This window comes from Oncorhynchus nerka, linkage group LG4, assembly GCF_034236695.1.
Source record: "Oncorhynchus nerka isolate Pitt River linkage group LG4, Oner_Uvic_2.0, whole genome shotgun sequence".
In the NCBI taxonomy this organism is placed as follows: domain Eukaryota; kingdom Metazoa; phylum Chordata; class Actinopteri; order Salmoniformes; family Salmonidae; genus Oncorhynchus; species Oncorhynchus nerka.
The window spans coordinates 75380050-75393318 of record NC_088399.1 but is presented as its reverse complement, the minus strand read 5'-3'; the positions used below and the strand labels follow the sequence as shown (position 1 = coordinate 75393318).

The 13269-nt window shown below is 41.6% G+C and overlaps 1 pseudogene; it reads right to left on the bottom strand.

The window, feature by feature from the left end:
• Positions 1–13269, bottom strand: part of LOC115128801 (triple functional domain protein-like) — a 141183-nt pseudogene that overhangs the window by 117733 nt on the left and 10181 nt on the right.

The window sequence follows — 13269 nt, the reverse complement described above, 5'->3', positions numbered from 1 at the left end:
CAGATGGAAAGGGAAAGCAGAGGAAGGACAGAAGTTGCCTTCATACCAGCACACACACAAACAAACTAACCCTACAGCATACATGTTGATATAACATGCTGATCCAGAGCCTGTTAGTGCTAATCACATAATGGTTATGGTCAGAATTAAACTCATGAAAACTGATCTGAAACAAACTGTTAAAGGAGCATCTATGAGGGGCCAGACAGAGAGAATGGGTCAGGCCGGTTTGGGTAATGTTAGGTTTGGGATAGCATAGGGGCGTGCCCACATACATTGCATCACTGGCATTCTCCAACTGGGGTTAGTGTTGGAGGGCTGTATTGGAATTCCTAGGATTCCCAAAAGCTGATTCCCATTCTCCAGAGCAGGACATAGGAAGGGTGATAAGTAAGGGCTCCTAATGATAAAACACTATCATATTAACATATAAACATGACATTCTCCAACACTAACACTACACATTACAGACAGACAGACCGTTTGTGAGAAGGGGGGGGGGGTCTAGGATGTGAATCTGTGTGTGTGTCAGGTTAATGTGTGTGTGATAGATGCAGGTGTCACTACATCCTGACAGAGACAGAGAGGATTGTCACTAGAGATGCCATCAGTGTTACACGGTGTCATTTATCTCCCCCTTGCTCGCTCTCTACACTGAGCTCGTTCTGGCATTCTCGCTCCTTCCCTTTTCCCCATTTCTTTACTTATGGGTTTAGTGGGGCGCGGGTCAGCTGTTTGTTTACCCGCACCCATCGCAAATGTTAATAACCTTTGGCAACTGCACGACTGTAAAGTGAAAATAAAGTGAAAATCTGAGGCCTACACCCGACCCGAACCTGCTAACATATACACTGAACAAAAAGATACATGCAACAGGTAACGTGCTGGTCCCATGTTTCATGAGCTGAAATATAAGATTCCAGAAATGCTCCATTACACAGGTGCACCTTGTGCTGAGGACAATAAAAGGCCACTCTAAAATGTGCAGTTTTGTCACAAAACACAATGCCACAGATGTCTCAGGTTTTGAAGGAGCATGCAATTGGCATGCTGACTGCAGGAATGTCCAGCAGAGCTGTTGCCAGAGAATTTAATGTTAATTGTTGCTTTTATATATATTTTTCAGTATAGAAAATGCACTCTAGGCTACAATCAAAGACAGTGGAATGATTTTTTTGATGGTGCAGGATCTTTTTTTGCCAGATTTATAGTGCCTCAAAAGTATTCACACTCCTTGACTTTTTTACAAATTTTGCTGTGTTAAAAAGTGGGATTCAAGTGGATTGAATTGTCATTTTTTGTCAACGATCTACACAAAATACTTTGTAATGTTAAAGTGGGGGGGTGTATTTTCAATGAATGGAAAATAAAACACAAATACATCTTGATTATATAAGTATTCAACCCCCTGAGTAAATACATGTCAGAATCGCCTTTGGCAGCGATTTTCTGGGTAAGTCCCTAAGAGCTTTGCACAGCTGGATTGTAAAATATTTTTTATTTAACTAGGCAAGTCAGTTAAGAACAAATTCTTATTTTCAATGACAACCTAGGAACAGTAGGTTAACTGCCTGTTCAGGGGCAGAACAACAGATACAGTGTATGTACCTTGTCAGCTAAAGGATTTGAACTTGCAACCTTTCGGTTACTAGTCCAATGCTCTAACCACTAGGCTACCCCTTGCCCAATACTCATTTAAATATCCTTCAAGTTGCTTGTTGATCATTGCTAGACAGCCATTTTCAACTTAAGACTTAAATCTTTCCATAGATTTTCATTCCGATTTAAGTCACAACCATGTTTGAAAATATGAATAGTGGTACTCATGGTGAAATCCCTGAGCGGTTTCCTTCACCTCCGGCAACTGAGTTAGGAATCTGGTTTTTGATTATACCCCATTTTTCTCCCCAATTTTCGATCTTCTCTCATCGCTGCAACTCCCCAACGGGCTCGGGAGGTGAAGGTTGAGTAATGCGTCATCGGAAACCTGACCCGCCAAACCACGTTTCTTAACACCCACATGCTTAACCCGGAAGCCAGCCGCACCAAGGTGTCAGAGGAAACACAGAAGTCATCTCTGAAGAGACATGAAAATAGCTGTGCAGCGATGCTCCCCATCAAACCTGACAGAGCTTGAGAGGATCTGCAGAGACGAATGGGAGAAACTCACCAAATACAGGTGTGCCAATCTTGTAGCGTCATACCCAAGAAGACTCGAGGCAGTAATCGCTGCCAAAAGGTACTTAAACAAAGTACTGAGTAAAGGGTCTGAATACGTATGTAAATGTTTTTTCTGTTTTTACATTTGCTAACATTTCTAAAAACTTGTTTTTTTTGCTTTGTAATTTTTGTGTATTTTGTGTAGATTGATGAAGGAAAAAAGTGTTTAATCAATTTTAGAATGAGGCCTTCCCCCGGGGGCACGTTTTGGTTTTAGACCTAGCAATACACAGCTGATTTTAAAAAAATCTATATTTTTTTTATTTAACCTTTATTTAACCAGGTAGGCTAGTTGAGAACAAGTTCTCATTTACAACTGAGACCTGGCCAAGAAAAAACAGAGCAGTAACACATACAACAACACAGAGTTACACATGGAGTAAAACAAACATGCAGTCAATAATACAGTAGAAAATGTCTATATACAGTGAGTGCAAATGAGGTAAGTTAAGGAAATAAATAGGCCATAGTGGCGAAGTAATTACAATATAGCAATTAAACACTGTAATGGTAGATCAGCAAAAGATGATTGTGCAGGTAGAGATACTGGGGTGCAATGGAGCAAAATAAATAAATAAATAAATACCAGTATGGGGATGAGGTAGGTAGATAGATTGGCTGTTTACAGATAGGCTATGTACAGGTGCAGTGATCTGTGAGCTGCTCTGACAGCTGGTGCTTAAAGCTAATGAGGGAGATATGAGTCTCCAGCTTCAGTGATTGTTACATTTAGTTCCAGTCATTGGCAACAGAGAACTGGTAGGAAAGGCGGCCAAAGGAAGAATTGGCTTTGGGGGTGACCAGTGACATATACCTGCTGGAGCATGTGCTACAGGTGGGTGCTGCTATGGTGACCAGTGAGCTGAGATAAGGCGAGACTTTATCTAGCAGAGACTTGTAGATGATCTGGAGCCAGTGGGTTTGGCGACGAGTATGAAGCGAGGGCCAGCCAATAAGAGCTTTCAGGTCGCAATGGTGGGTAGAATATGGGGCTTTTTGGTGACAAAACGGATGGCACAGTGGTAGACTGCATCCAATTTGTTGAGTAGAGTGTTGGAGGCTATTTTGTAAATGACATTGCCGAAGTCGAGGATCGGTAGGATGGTCAGTTTTTCGAGGGTATGTTTGGCAGCATGAGTGAAGGATGCTTCGTTGCGAAATAGGAAGCCGATTCTAGATTTAATTTTGGATTGGAGATGCTTAATGTGAAGGAAGGAGAAGGAGAGTTTACAGTCTAACCAGACACCTAGGTATTTGTAGTTGTCCACAAAGTCAGAACCGTCCAGAGTAGTGATGTTGGACAGGCGGGCAGGTGCGGGCAGCGATCGGTTGAAGAGCATGCATTTAGTTTTACTTGCATTTAAGAGCAGTTGGAGGCCACGGAAGGAGTGTTGTATGGCATTGAAGCTCGTCTGGAAGTTAGTTAACACAGTGTCCAAAAAAGGGCCAGATGTATACAGAATGGTGTCGTCTGCGTAGAGGTGGATCAGAGAATCACCAGCAGCAAGAGTGACATCATTGATGTATACAGAGAAGAGAGTCGGCCCGAGAATTTAACCCTGTGGCACCCCCATAGAGACTGCCAGAGGTCCGGACAACAGGCCCTCATTTTTAACACACTGAACTCTATCAGAGAAGTAGTTGGTGAAACAGGCAAGGCAGTCATTTGAGAAACCAAGGCTGTTGAGTCTACCGATAAGAATGTGGTGATTGACAGAGTCGAAAGCCTTGGCCAGGTCGATGAATATGGCTGCACAGTAATGTCTCTTATCGATGGCCGTTATGATATCGTTTAGGACCTTGAGCGTGGCTGAGGTGCACCCATGACCAACTCTGAAACCAGATTGCATAGCGGAGAAGGTACGGTGGGATTTGAAATGGTCGGTATTCTGTTTAACTTGGCTTTCGAAGACCTTAGAAAAGGCAGGGTAGGATAGAAAAATGGGGAGGCTTGGGCTAGTTGTTGTGGGGAGTGGAGGGCTGTTGATCGGGGTAGGGGTAGCCAGGTGGAAAGCATGGCCAGCCGTACAAAAAATGCTTATTGAAATTCTCAATTATAGTGGATTTACCGGTGGTGACAGTGTTTCCTAGCCTCAGTGCAGTGGGCATCTGGGAGGAGGTGCTCTTATTCTCCATGGACTGTACAGTGTCCCAGAACATTTTTAAGTTTGTGCTACAGGATGCAAATTTCTGCTTGAAAAAGCTAGCCTTAGCTTTCCTAACTGCCTGTGTATATTGATTCCTAACTTCCCTGAAAGGTTGCATATCACGGGGGCTATTCAATGCTAATGCAGAACGCCACAGGATGTTTTTGTGCTGGTCAAGGGCAGGCAGGTATGGAGAGAACCAAGGGCTATATCTGTTCCTGGTTAAAAACAAATTGAATGGGGCATGCCTATTTAAGATGGTGATGCTTATTTAAGATGGTACCCAGGCATCCTCTTCTGACGGGATGAGGTCAATATCCTTCCAGGATACCCGGGCCAGGTCGATTAGAAAGGCCTGCTCGCTGAAGTGTTTTAGGGAGCATTTGACAGTGATGAGGGGTGGTTGTTTGACCGAAGACAAAATACGGATGCAGGCAATGAGGCAGTGATAGCTGAGATCTTGGTTGAAAACAGCAGAGGTGTTTTTGGACGGGAAAGTTGGTTAGGATGATATCTATGAGGGTGCCTGTGTTTACTGATTTGGGGTTGTACCTGGTGGGTTCATTGATCATTTGTGTGAGATTGAGGGCATCAAGCTTAGATTGTAGGATGGCCAGGGTGTTAAGCATGTCCCAGTTTAGGTCACCTCGCAGCACGAGCTCTGAAGATAGATGGGGGGGCAATCAATTCACATATGGTGCCCAGGGCACAGCTGGGGGCAGAGGGTGGTCTATAGCAAGCGGCAACAGTGATAGACTTGTTTCTGGAAAGGTGGATCTTTACAAATAGAAGCTCAAATTGTTTGGATAGAGACCTGGATAGTAGGACAGAACTCTGAAATAATCCAAGCTTGATGATGAGTTGGTTACTTTCTTTATTTAACCTTTTTTTAAACTAGGCAAGTCAGTTAAGAACAAATTCTTACTTACAATGACGGCCTACCCCGGCCAAACCCTAACCCGGACGACGCTCGGCCAATTGTGCGCCACGCTATGGGACTCCCAATCACGGCCGGTTGTGAACCAGGGTTTGTAGTGATGCCTCTGGCACTGAGAAGAAGTGCCTTAGACTGCTGCGCCACTCGCGAGCCCTTGAATCACTGTGTAGTGCTAGGGCAAAAACCAGACCATGCAGCCAGTGGGGGGGGAGGCCAGGACCAAGTTTGGGAAACCCTGCCCTAGAACACTAAATAATTAGGTCATAAATCGATACAATAAATGCTTCAATCTAGTTGACATCTGTAAAGTTCTCTATACCATGTCCGCTTCTTTGCAATAACTGTAAAAAATACAAATAAATTAAAAGCGCAATAACTGAAAAGAAAAGAAAAAACAATAGGAAAGATTTTCTGTGCTAAATTTCCAAATGACAATAACTTGGCCGGAAATAGAAAACTGTGAAAATTACCCAACATTTTTCTGATTAGATTTCAGTTTGGCTTGGATGCATATTTTGTGGTTGAAATTCTCCTAATCAGCTTTTATGATGCTGATAAAGATAACACCTCTACAGATGGTATCTAATTTCATTTGCATTCTCTCAAGATGCTGAAAGAAAGAAATCATATTTCTCCACTCCTGTTTCGTAGTTAAAATTTTACCTACATTTGGTGTATAATTTTACTGCAAGAAATGGTTAATTCTGCAGGAGTTAATATTAAGGCTATGTGAGAGGTTACAGACCTACAGTCAGTGTCCAGATTTCAGTTCCCATTTAGCCCATCTGAACAGTAGGCTACAGTTCCCTTGACATGCTATAGGCCTATTTGAAGTCCACGTCTTGTGACTGTGGAATTTGTATAGCGCCTCACAATCATGACACTTAACACACTGCCATCATCCTCTTTTACCACTGCACCTAATCTTTCCCAAACATACATTTTCTGGCCTCCCTTCTCTTTATCTTCAACTCTCCATTTTGCATGTTTTTTCTCTTATTGAATTAAACTCAGACATTGTCCTGTTTGCATCCGTGGATTGACGTAAACGCTTTCTGTCCATTCCAGACCCGGCGGCAGAACGAATCAGTTGGATGGGCCTTTGATTTCCATAGGGGGGCACGTTTTTTCACGGGACCTCCTGTGTGTGCACACGCTTGTTCATTCACATTTTTTTTTTAAATGACTGTAATAGTAAAGACCATAGAGTACCACAGTATGAGTCATAATAGCCATAAAACCTAGTGGCCAAACAGGGAAATGGTTCCAATTGTTTTTCCACCATTCATTTTTCCCATACCGGATTTTAGAAACACTTTAAATAAAGGCTGTGTTTCATTTAGGCTTACCCTGGCGTGACGTTTTGATAACTGTGAAAATCTCTCTAGGACAAGGTGACTTTCATCAATATATTTGCCAGTATTTACACCCCCCCCCCCACCCCCAAAAACAAATTAGCTGCTAGTGTTGCTATCATAAAGAACTACAAATGCCATGATGATCTGGACAAGACTGGTGAATCGAGGCAAAGATAAGAATCTCTGGGTTAACTGTCTAATGTTAGCTAAATGTAGCAATTAATAAATTGGCTACATTTCTTTAAAATGTACAATTCTGTGAACAGGCTTGTGCAAGTTTTAAACGGACACAATACCTGTTAGCAAAGGTGTCAGCTAAAGGTGACATGCAGGAGCTTGCAGGGATTTGTAGTTTTGAAGTTTGTTGAAATGTGAATTGAATGTCGGAGAATATAACACAATAGATCTGGTAGAAGAAAATACACCATCTTTGAAATGCAACAGAAAGGCCCCAGTTCTAGCCATCACTCTGGTTCCGATGGTGTCCACAAGATGGCAGCAGTGTATGTGCAAAGTTTCAGACAGATAACTTTAAGTATTTGCGAACTATATGACATTTAGTGTGAATTCACCCAGGTACATTTGGGCAAATCGTGAAGGAGACATTTGCATTAATATTACATTTCTCTGCAAGAATATCGTCAAATCTGTATACTTGGCTCTTTGATTTAGCTTTTCCAGTATTAGTAGCCATATTATAAGGTCAACATTTTCAAACCAACCAGTTTTCATAACTCTGAATATTCTTATCATTTTTGTCCAAAAGGAAAAGGCATGCTGTTGCACAAGGTTAGTAGCTACATTTTACGACAGATACAGGGTTTCCGGATACTCCCGTAAAGCCCAGCCCATTGGCTATGTAGCCAGCTTTATTTGACCCCGATTTGTGCTTATTTGACAAAGTTAGAGTCGTTCAAGTGAAGACCGCCCACGTCATCTGCGTGCCATGAAGGCGTCATTCTCTGACCAAATTTGGTGTCCTATAGGATATACTACACTCCTAATGATACGTCTGGTTATGTTCTAGGATCTCTGAGGAATACATCCAAAAGTGATTTGACTGGTTGAAACAACGTTTAGGGTTAGATTTTCACAGATTCCTTTCTTTGCAAATTGAACGAGTGGAAATACAAAATCGATCGCGCTATATGGACCTTTTAGGATATGAACATTTATTTTATCTAACAAACCGACACTTTATGTTATCTCTGAGACCCTTTCGATGATAAATCATAGCAAGATTTCAAAATGTAAGTACACATTTCACCTTCAGAGGTAAATTTTTCAAAACTATCGTGGTGAAAAAAAGTTTTGTTGCTCTCCTCAAACAATAGCATGGCATTTTTTACCCCAGTAATAGCTACTGTAAATTGGACAGTGCAGTTATATTAACAAGAATGTAAGCTTTCAGTCGATATAAGACACGTATATGTACCGACATTTGTTGTTTCTCTAAAATCTGCGATCGTGACACAAGGTGCTGCATGATTACAGCTGTCCCTTTGACGGGACGCCGATCCGTAAGAAGTCCTATTACTAATTAAATACAGAAGCCCAAAGCCCACAAATACAAACAGTAGAAAATATCCTGATGAAAATGTCAGTTCTTTCAATCACATTCATCCATCTACTCCGCCTTTCTGCCTCACTTTCGATCTGTCTCGACTTGAGCTATTGCTAGTGAAGTGAAACATTGAATAAAATCATCACTTGGTCCAGCCAGACTGTGTCTGTCTCTAGCAAACTTGCAACATTGTATCAACTAGCCTATTGCGTGTCCTCAGAGTTTCCTGCCCAGTGAGCTCAGGACAGAAAGCTATTTTTTTATTACGTTTCCATTGGATATATGGGATCATCAGATCATGATATTTTGAGCTTTCACACGGCTTGGTGGAGGCCAGGAATGTTGGATTGAGTTCCTCAGTATTCCTCAGTATTTGTACATTCGCAATGGATGTTTAAAAAAAACGACTTGGTTGACTTGTGTGAGGTGAAGAAGAAATGAGTGGTGGAAGTGTTAAGACAATGGGCACTTTCCTACAGATGGATGCATTCTGGAGAGAGACGCATCATATCTTCGCCACACACCCCTCCCCTTCTTCTTGATGCAATATGTTTAACTATACTCAAGACACATCTTCACACATATTTTAGATGCATTTCACTGACAGCAGCAACTCAAATCAGCTAGACCTATTGCCACTACCCAAATCACTGGCTTCCCAAACACACTGGGGATTTGAAACAATCCACATTTTTTCAAAGAAGCTAATGATCCTCTATGGCCAAGTCATGCTCCCCGGTGAGGTATTTTAATGATTTTATTTAGACAGGAGTAATTATAACATTTTGGCAAAACATCAATTTACTTTAAAGAAATGCAGCATTCCAACTGTGTACCGGCCAACATTACTTTCCAATTCATAAGAAGCTGAAACCAGAGATCCTTATATAATGACGAGTTCTTACGTCTCCACCCTAACAGTGGGACTCTGTCCCAAAGGTGGGAAGGCAGACGACAAGCTTAGGTCTGCATATTATTCCCATAGAAACACATTGAGTTTATACTGGACAGAATTAGGCGAGAGTGAGCCCTCCCGCTTCGCCTCTTCCTCTCTGCTAAAACCAGAGAAAGTATCAGAGCGAGCGAAACAGCGCCCCTCTATATGAAGTTCATGTATCTGATGCTGTCTGGCCAGACATAGTATGACATGCCATACTCTTTTGGTCCAGACAGCATCAGATACATGGTCTACACATCCTGAGACAAAGAGGTGCTGTTTCGCTCACTCAAATGCTTTACCTGAAATGTATGCGTCTTTCTGTTTGCCTGCGTCTCTGTCAAATAAATGATAAATATTTCAATATTTTATTTGGACGGGCAAGGACCTACCGTACCGTACCTAAGGCCCGCCCATAACACTAACTCTGATTTGGTGATTGGTCTGTAGGCTATTTGGCACCCATACCTTTAGGCCCTAACATTTAGGCTAATGCACTAATCCCAGATAGGGTTTCCTTTCATTATTTTAGGCTAAATTTAGCCTATAGATAAATTGCACAAGAATGATCCAATTATGGATTTATGAAGGTATTGTTTTCTCTTTGTTAAACCCGCCCTTCATCCACACGATATTTAATGACCCTAAACCCGCCCACCCCGCAGCTATAACCCCATTATGAGTCAACCCTCGCATCACTATTGCCTGTCTCACTATTGTATTTCTCCTTCCTTCCCCCTCTCCCTCGTGGTCTCTTTTGCTCTCTTAATGTTCAGTTTCCTCAGGGCTTCAGAACTCATTTCTCCTTCCTTCCCCCTCTCCCTCGTGGTCTCTTTCTCTTAATGTTCAGTTTCCTCAGAGCTTCAGAACACATTTCTCCTTCCCCCTCTCCCTCCACCTTTCTTTCTACTTGTTCATCGACCAGATTGTTGCTAGTAATTATTTACTAGACGCAGCAATGCACTCTCACACTCTTTTTCTTTCTCTCTCCCCCTATCTTCGTCTTGTTGCCCCACGGAAAAGATTTTGATTGGTCGCTAAAACTGAAGGGGTAATCCTATTGGTTCCGGAGACTGGGGGGGCGATCTTATTGGCTGATGACCAGGCTGATCAGCCACAGCTGTGGCACTCAAACAATAGCCCTGTACACTGTGTGATAATAGATTTCAAATCTGTCTGACACACTGTCACCACACTTTCAAAAATAGCCCTGTAGCTAGTGACCAGCATTGATAATAGATTTCAAATCTGTCTTTCTTGCTTTAGTCTGTGTATCCACTCTCTCTGTCTCTCTCTTTAGTTGTCTCTCTCTCTCTGTCTTTCTTTCTCTTTAGTTGTGTGTCTCTCTCTCTCTCTCTGTCTTTTCTTTCTTTCTCTTTAGTTGTCTCTCTCTCTCTCTTTCTTTCTCTTTAGTTGTGTCTCTCTCTCTCTCTCTCTCTCTTTTTCTTTCTCTTTAGTTGTGTCTTTCTCTCTCTCTCTGTCTTTCTTTCTCTTTAGTTGTGTCTCTCTCTCTCTCTGTCTTTCTTTCTCTTTAGTTGTCTCTCTCTCTCTCTGTCTTTCTTTCTCTTTAGTTGTCTCTCTCTCTCTGTCTTTCTTTCTCTTTAGTTGTGTCTCTCTCTCTCTCTCTTTCTTTCTCTTTAGTTGTCTCTCTGTCTTTCTTTCTCTTTAGTTGTCTCTCTCTCTCTCTCTGTCTTTCTTTCTCTTTAGTTGTGTCTCTCTCTCTCTGTCTTTCTTTCTCTTTTAGTTGTGTCTTTCTCTCTGTCTCTTTAGTTGTCTCTCTCTCTCTGTCTTTCTTTCTCTTTAGTTGTGTCTGTCTTCTTTCTCTTTAGTTGTCTCTCTCTCTCTCTTCTTTTCTTTCTCTTTAGTTGTCTCTCTCTTCTCTCTCTCTCTGTCTTTCTTTCTCTTTAGTTGTGTCTCTCTCTGTCTTTCTTTCTCTTTAGTTGTCTCTCTCTCTCTGTCTTTCTTTCTCTTTAGTTGTGTGTCTCTCTCTCTCTCTCTCTGTCTTTCTTTCTCTTTAGTTGTCTCTCTCTCTCTCTGTCTTTCCTTCTCTTTAGTTGTGTCTCTCTCTCTCTCTTTCTTTCTCTTTAGTTGTCTCTCTCTCTCTGTCTTTCTTTCTCTTTAGTTGTGTCTCTCTCTCTCTCTCTCTCTCTGTCTTTCTTTCTCTTTAGTTGTCTCTCTCTCTGTCTTTCTTTCTCTTTAGTTGTGTCTCTCTCTCTCTGTCTTTCTTTCTCTTTAGTTGTGTCTCTCTCTCTCTCTTTCTTTTCTCTTTTAGTGTCTTTCTGTCTTTCTCTTTAGTTGTGTCTCTCTCTCTCTGTCTTTCTTTCTCTTTAGTTGTCTCTCTCTCTCTGTCTTTCTTTCTCTTTAGTTGTGTCTCTCTCTCTCTCTGTCTTTCTTTCTTTTAGTTGTGTCTCTCTCTCTCTGTCTTTCTTTCTTTCTCTCTCTGTCTTTCTTTCTTTTAGTTGTGTCTCTCTCTCTCTGTCTCTTTCTTTCTCTTTAGTTGTCTCTCTCTTTCTTTCTTTCTCTTTAGTTGTGTCTCTCTCTCTCTCTCTCTCTGTCTTTCTTTCTCTTCTGTCTTTCTTTCTCTTTAGTTGTCTCTCTCTCTCTGTCTTTCTTTCTCTTTAGTTGTGTCTCTCTCTCTCTCTCTCTCTATGTCTTTCTTTCTCTTTAGTTGTCTCTCTCTCTCTGTCTTTCTTTCTCTTTAGTTGTGTCTCTCTCTCTCTCTCTCTGTCTTTCTTTCTCTTTAGTTGTCTCTCTCTCTCTGTCTTTCTTTCTCTTTAGTTGTGTCTCTCTCTCTGTCTTTCTTTCTCTTTTCTTTGTCTCTCTCTCTCTGTCTTTCTTTCTCTTTAGTTGTCTCTCTCTCTCTCTGTTCTTTCTTTTTAGTTGTCTCTCTCTCTGTCTTTCTTTCTCTTTAGTTGTCTCTCTCTCTCTCTGTCTTTCTTTCTCTTTAGTTGTGTCTCTCTCTGTCTTTCTTTCTCTTTAGTTGTCTCTCTCTTTTAGTCTTTCTCTTCTCTTTAGTTGTCTCTCTCTCTCTCTGTCTTTCTTTCTCTTTAGTTGTCTCTCTCTCTCTGTCTTTCTCTCTCTTTAGATCATCCTGTGTCTCTCTCTCTCTGTCTTTCTTTCTCTTTAGTTGTGTCTCTCTCTCTCTCTCTGTCTTTCTTTCTCTTTAGTTGTCTTTCTCTCTGTCTTTCTTTCTCTTTAGTTGTGTCTCTCTCTCTCTGTCTTTCTCTTTAGTTGTCTCTCTCTCTGTCTTTCTTTCTCTTTAGTTGTGTCTTTCTCTTTAGTTGTGTCTCTCTCTCTCTGTCTTTCTTTTCTTTCTTTAGTTGTCTCTCTCTCTGTCTTCTTTCTTGTGTTGTGTCTCTCTCTCTGTCTTTCTTTCTCTTTAGTTGTGTCTCTTTCTCTCTCTGTCTTTCTTTCTCTTTAGTTGTCTCTCTCTCTGTCTTTCTTTCTCTTTAGTTGTGTCTCTCTCTCTCTGTCTTTCTTTCTCTTTAGTTGTGTCTCTCTCTCTCTGTCTTTCTTTCTCTTTAGTTGTGTCTCTCTCTCTGTCTTTCTTTCTCTTTAGTTGTGTCTCTCTCTCTCTGTCTTTCTTTCTCTTTAGTTGTGTCTCTCTCTCTCTGTCTTTCTTTCTCTTTAGTTGTGTCTCTCTCTCTGTCTTTCTTTCTCTTTAGTTGTCTCTCTCTCTCTCTCTCTGTCTTTCTTTCTCTTTAGTTGTCTCTTTCTCTCTCTCTCTGTCTTTCTTTCTCTTTAGTTCTCTCTCTCTCTGTCTTTCTTTCTCTTTAGTTCTCTCTTTCTCTCTCTCTCTCTCCTCTCTTTTGTCCCCTATTCCTTCTCTCTCCCACTGATCATCCTGTTCTCTCCCACTGATCATCCTGTTTTCCCCAGAATGTGTGTGTGCCAGCTGAATCTCTCCATCTCCCCCTGTGTCGTTCTCTCCATCCGCCCAGACCTCTAATAACAGGGTAGACTAACTGACTGAGACACAGGCCAGGGTTACCCTCAATGACCTGGAGGGAGAGAGAGAGCAAGAGAGAGAGACAAATCCAATTTTGATAAACTATTAGGTGAAATAACACAGTGTGCAATCACAGCAGCAATATTTGTGACCTGTT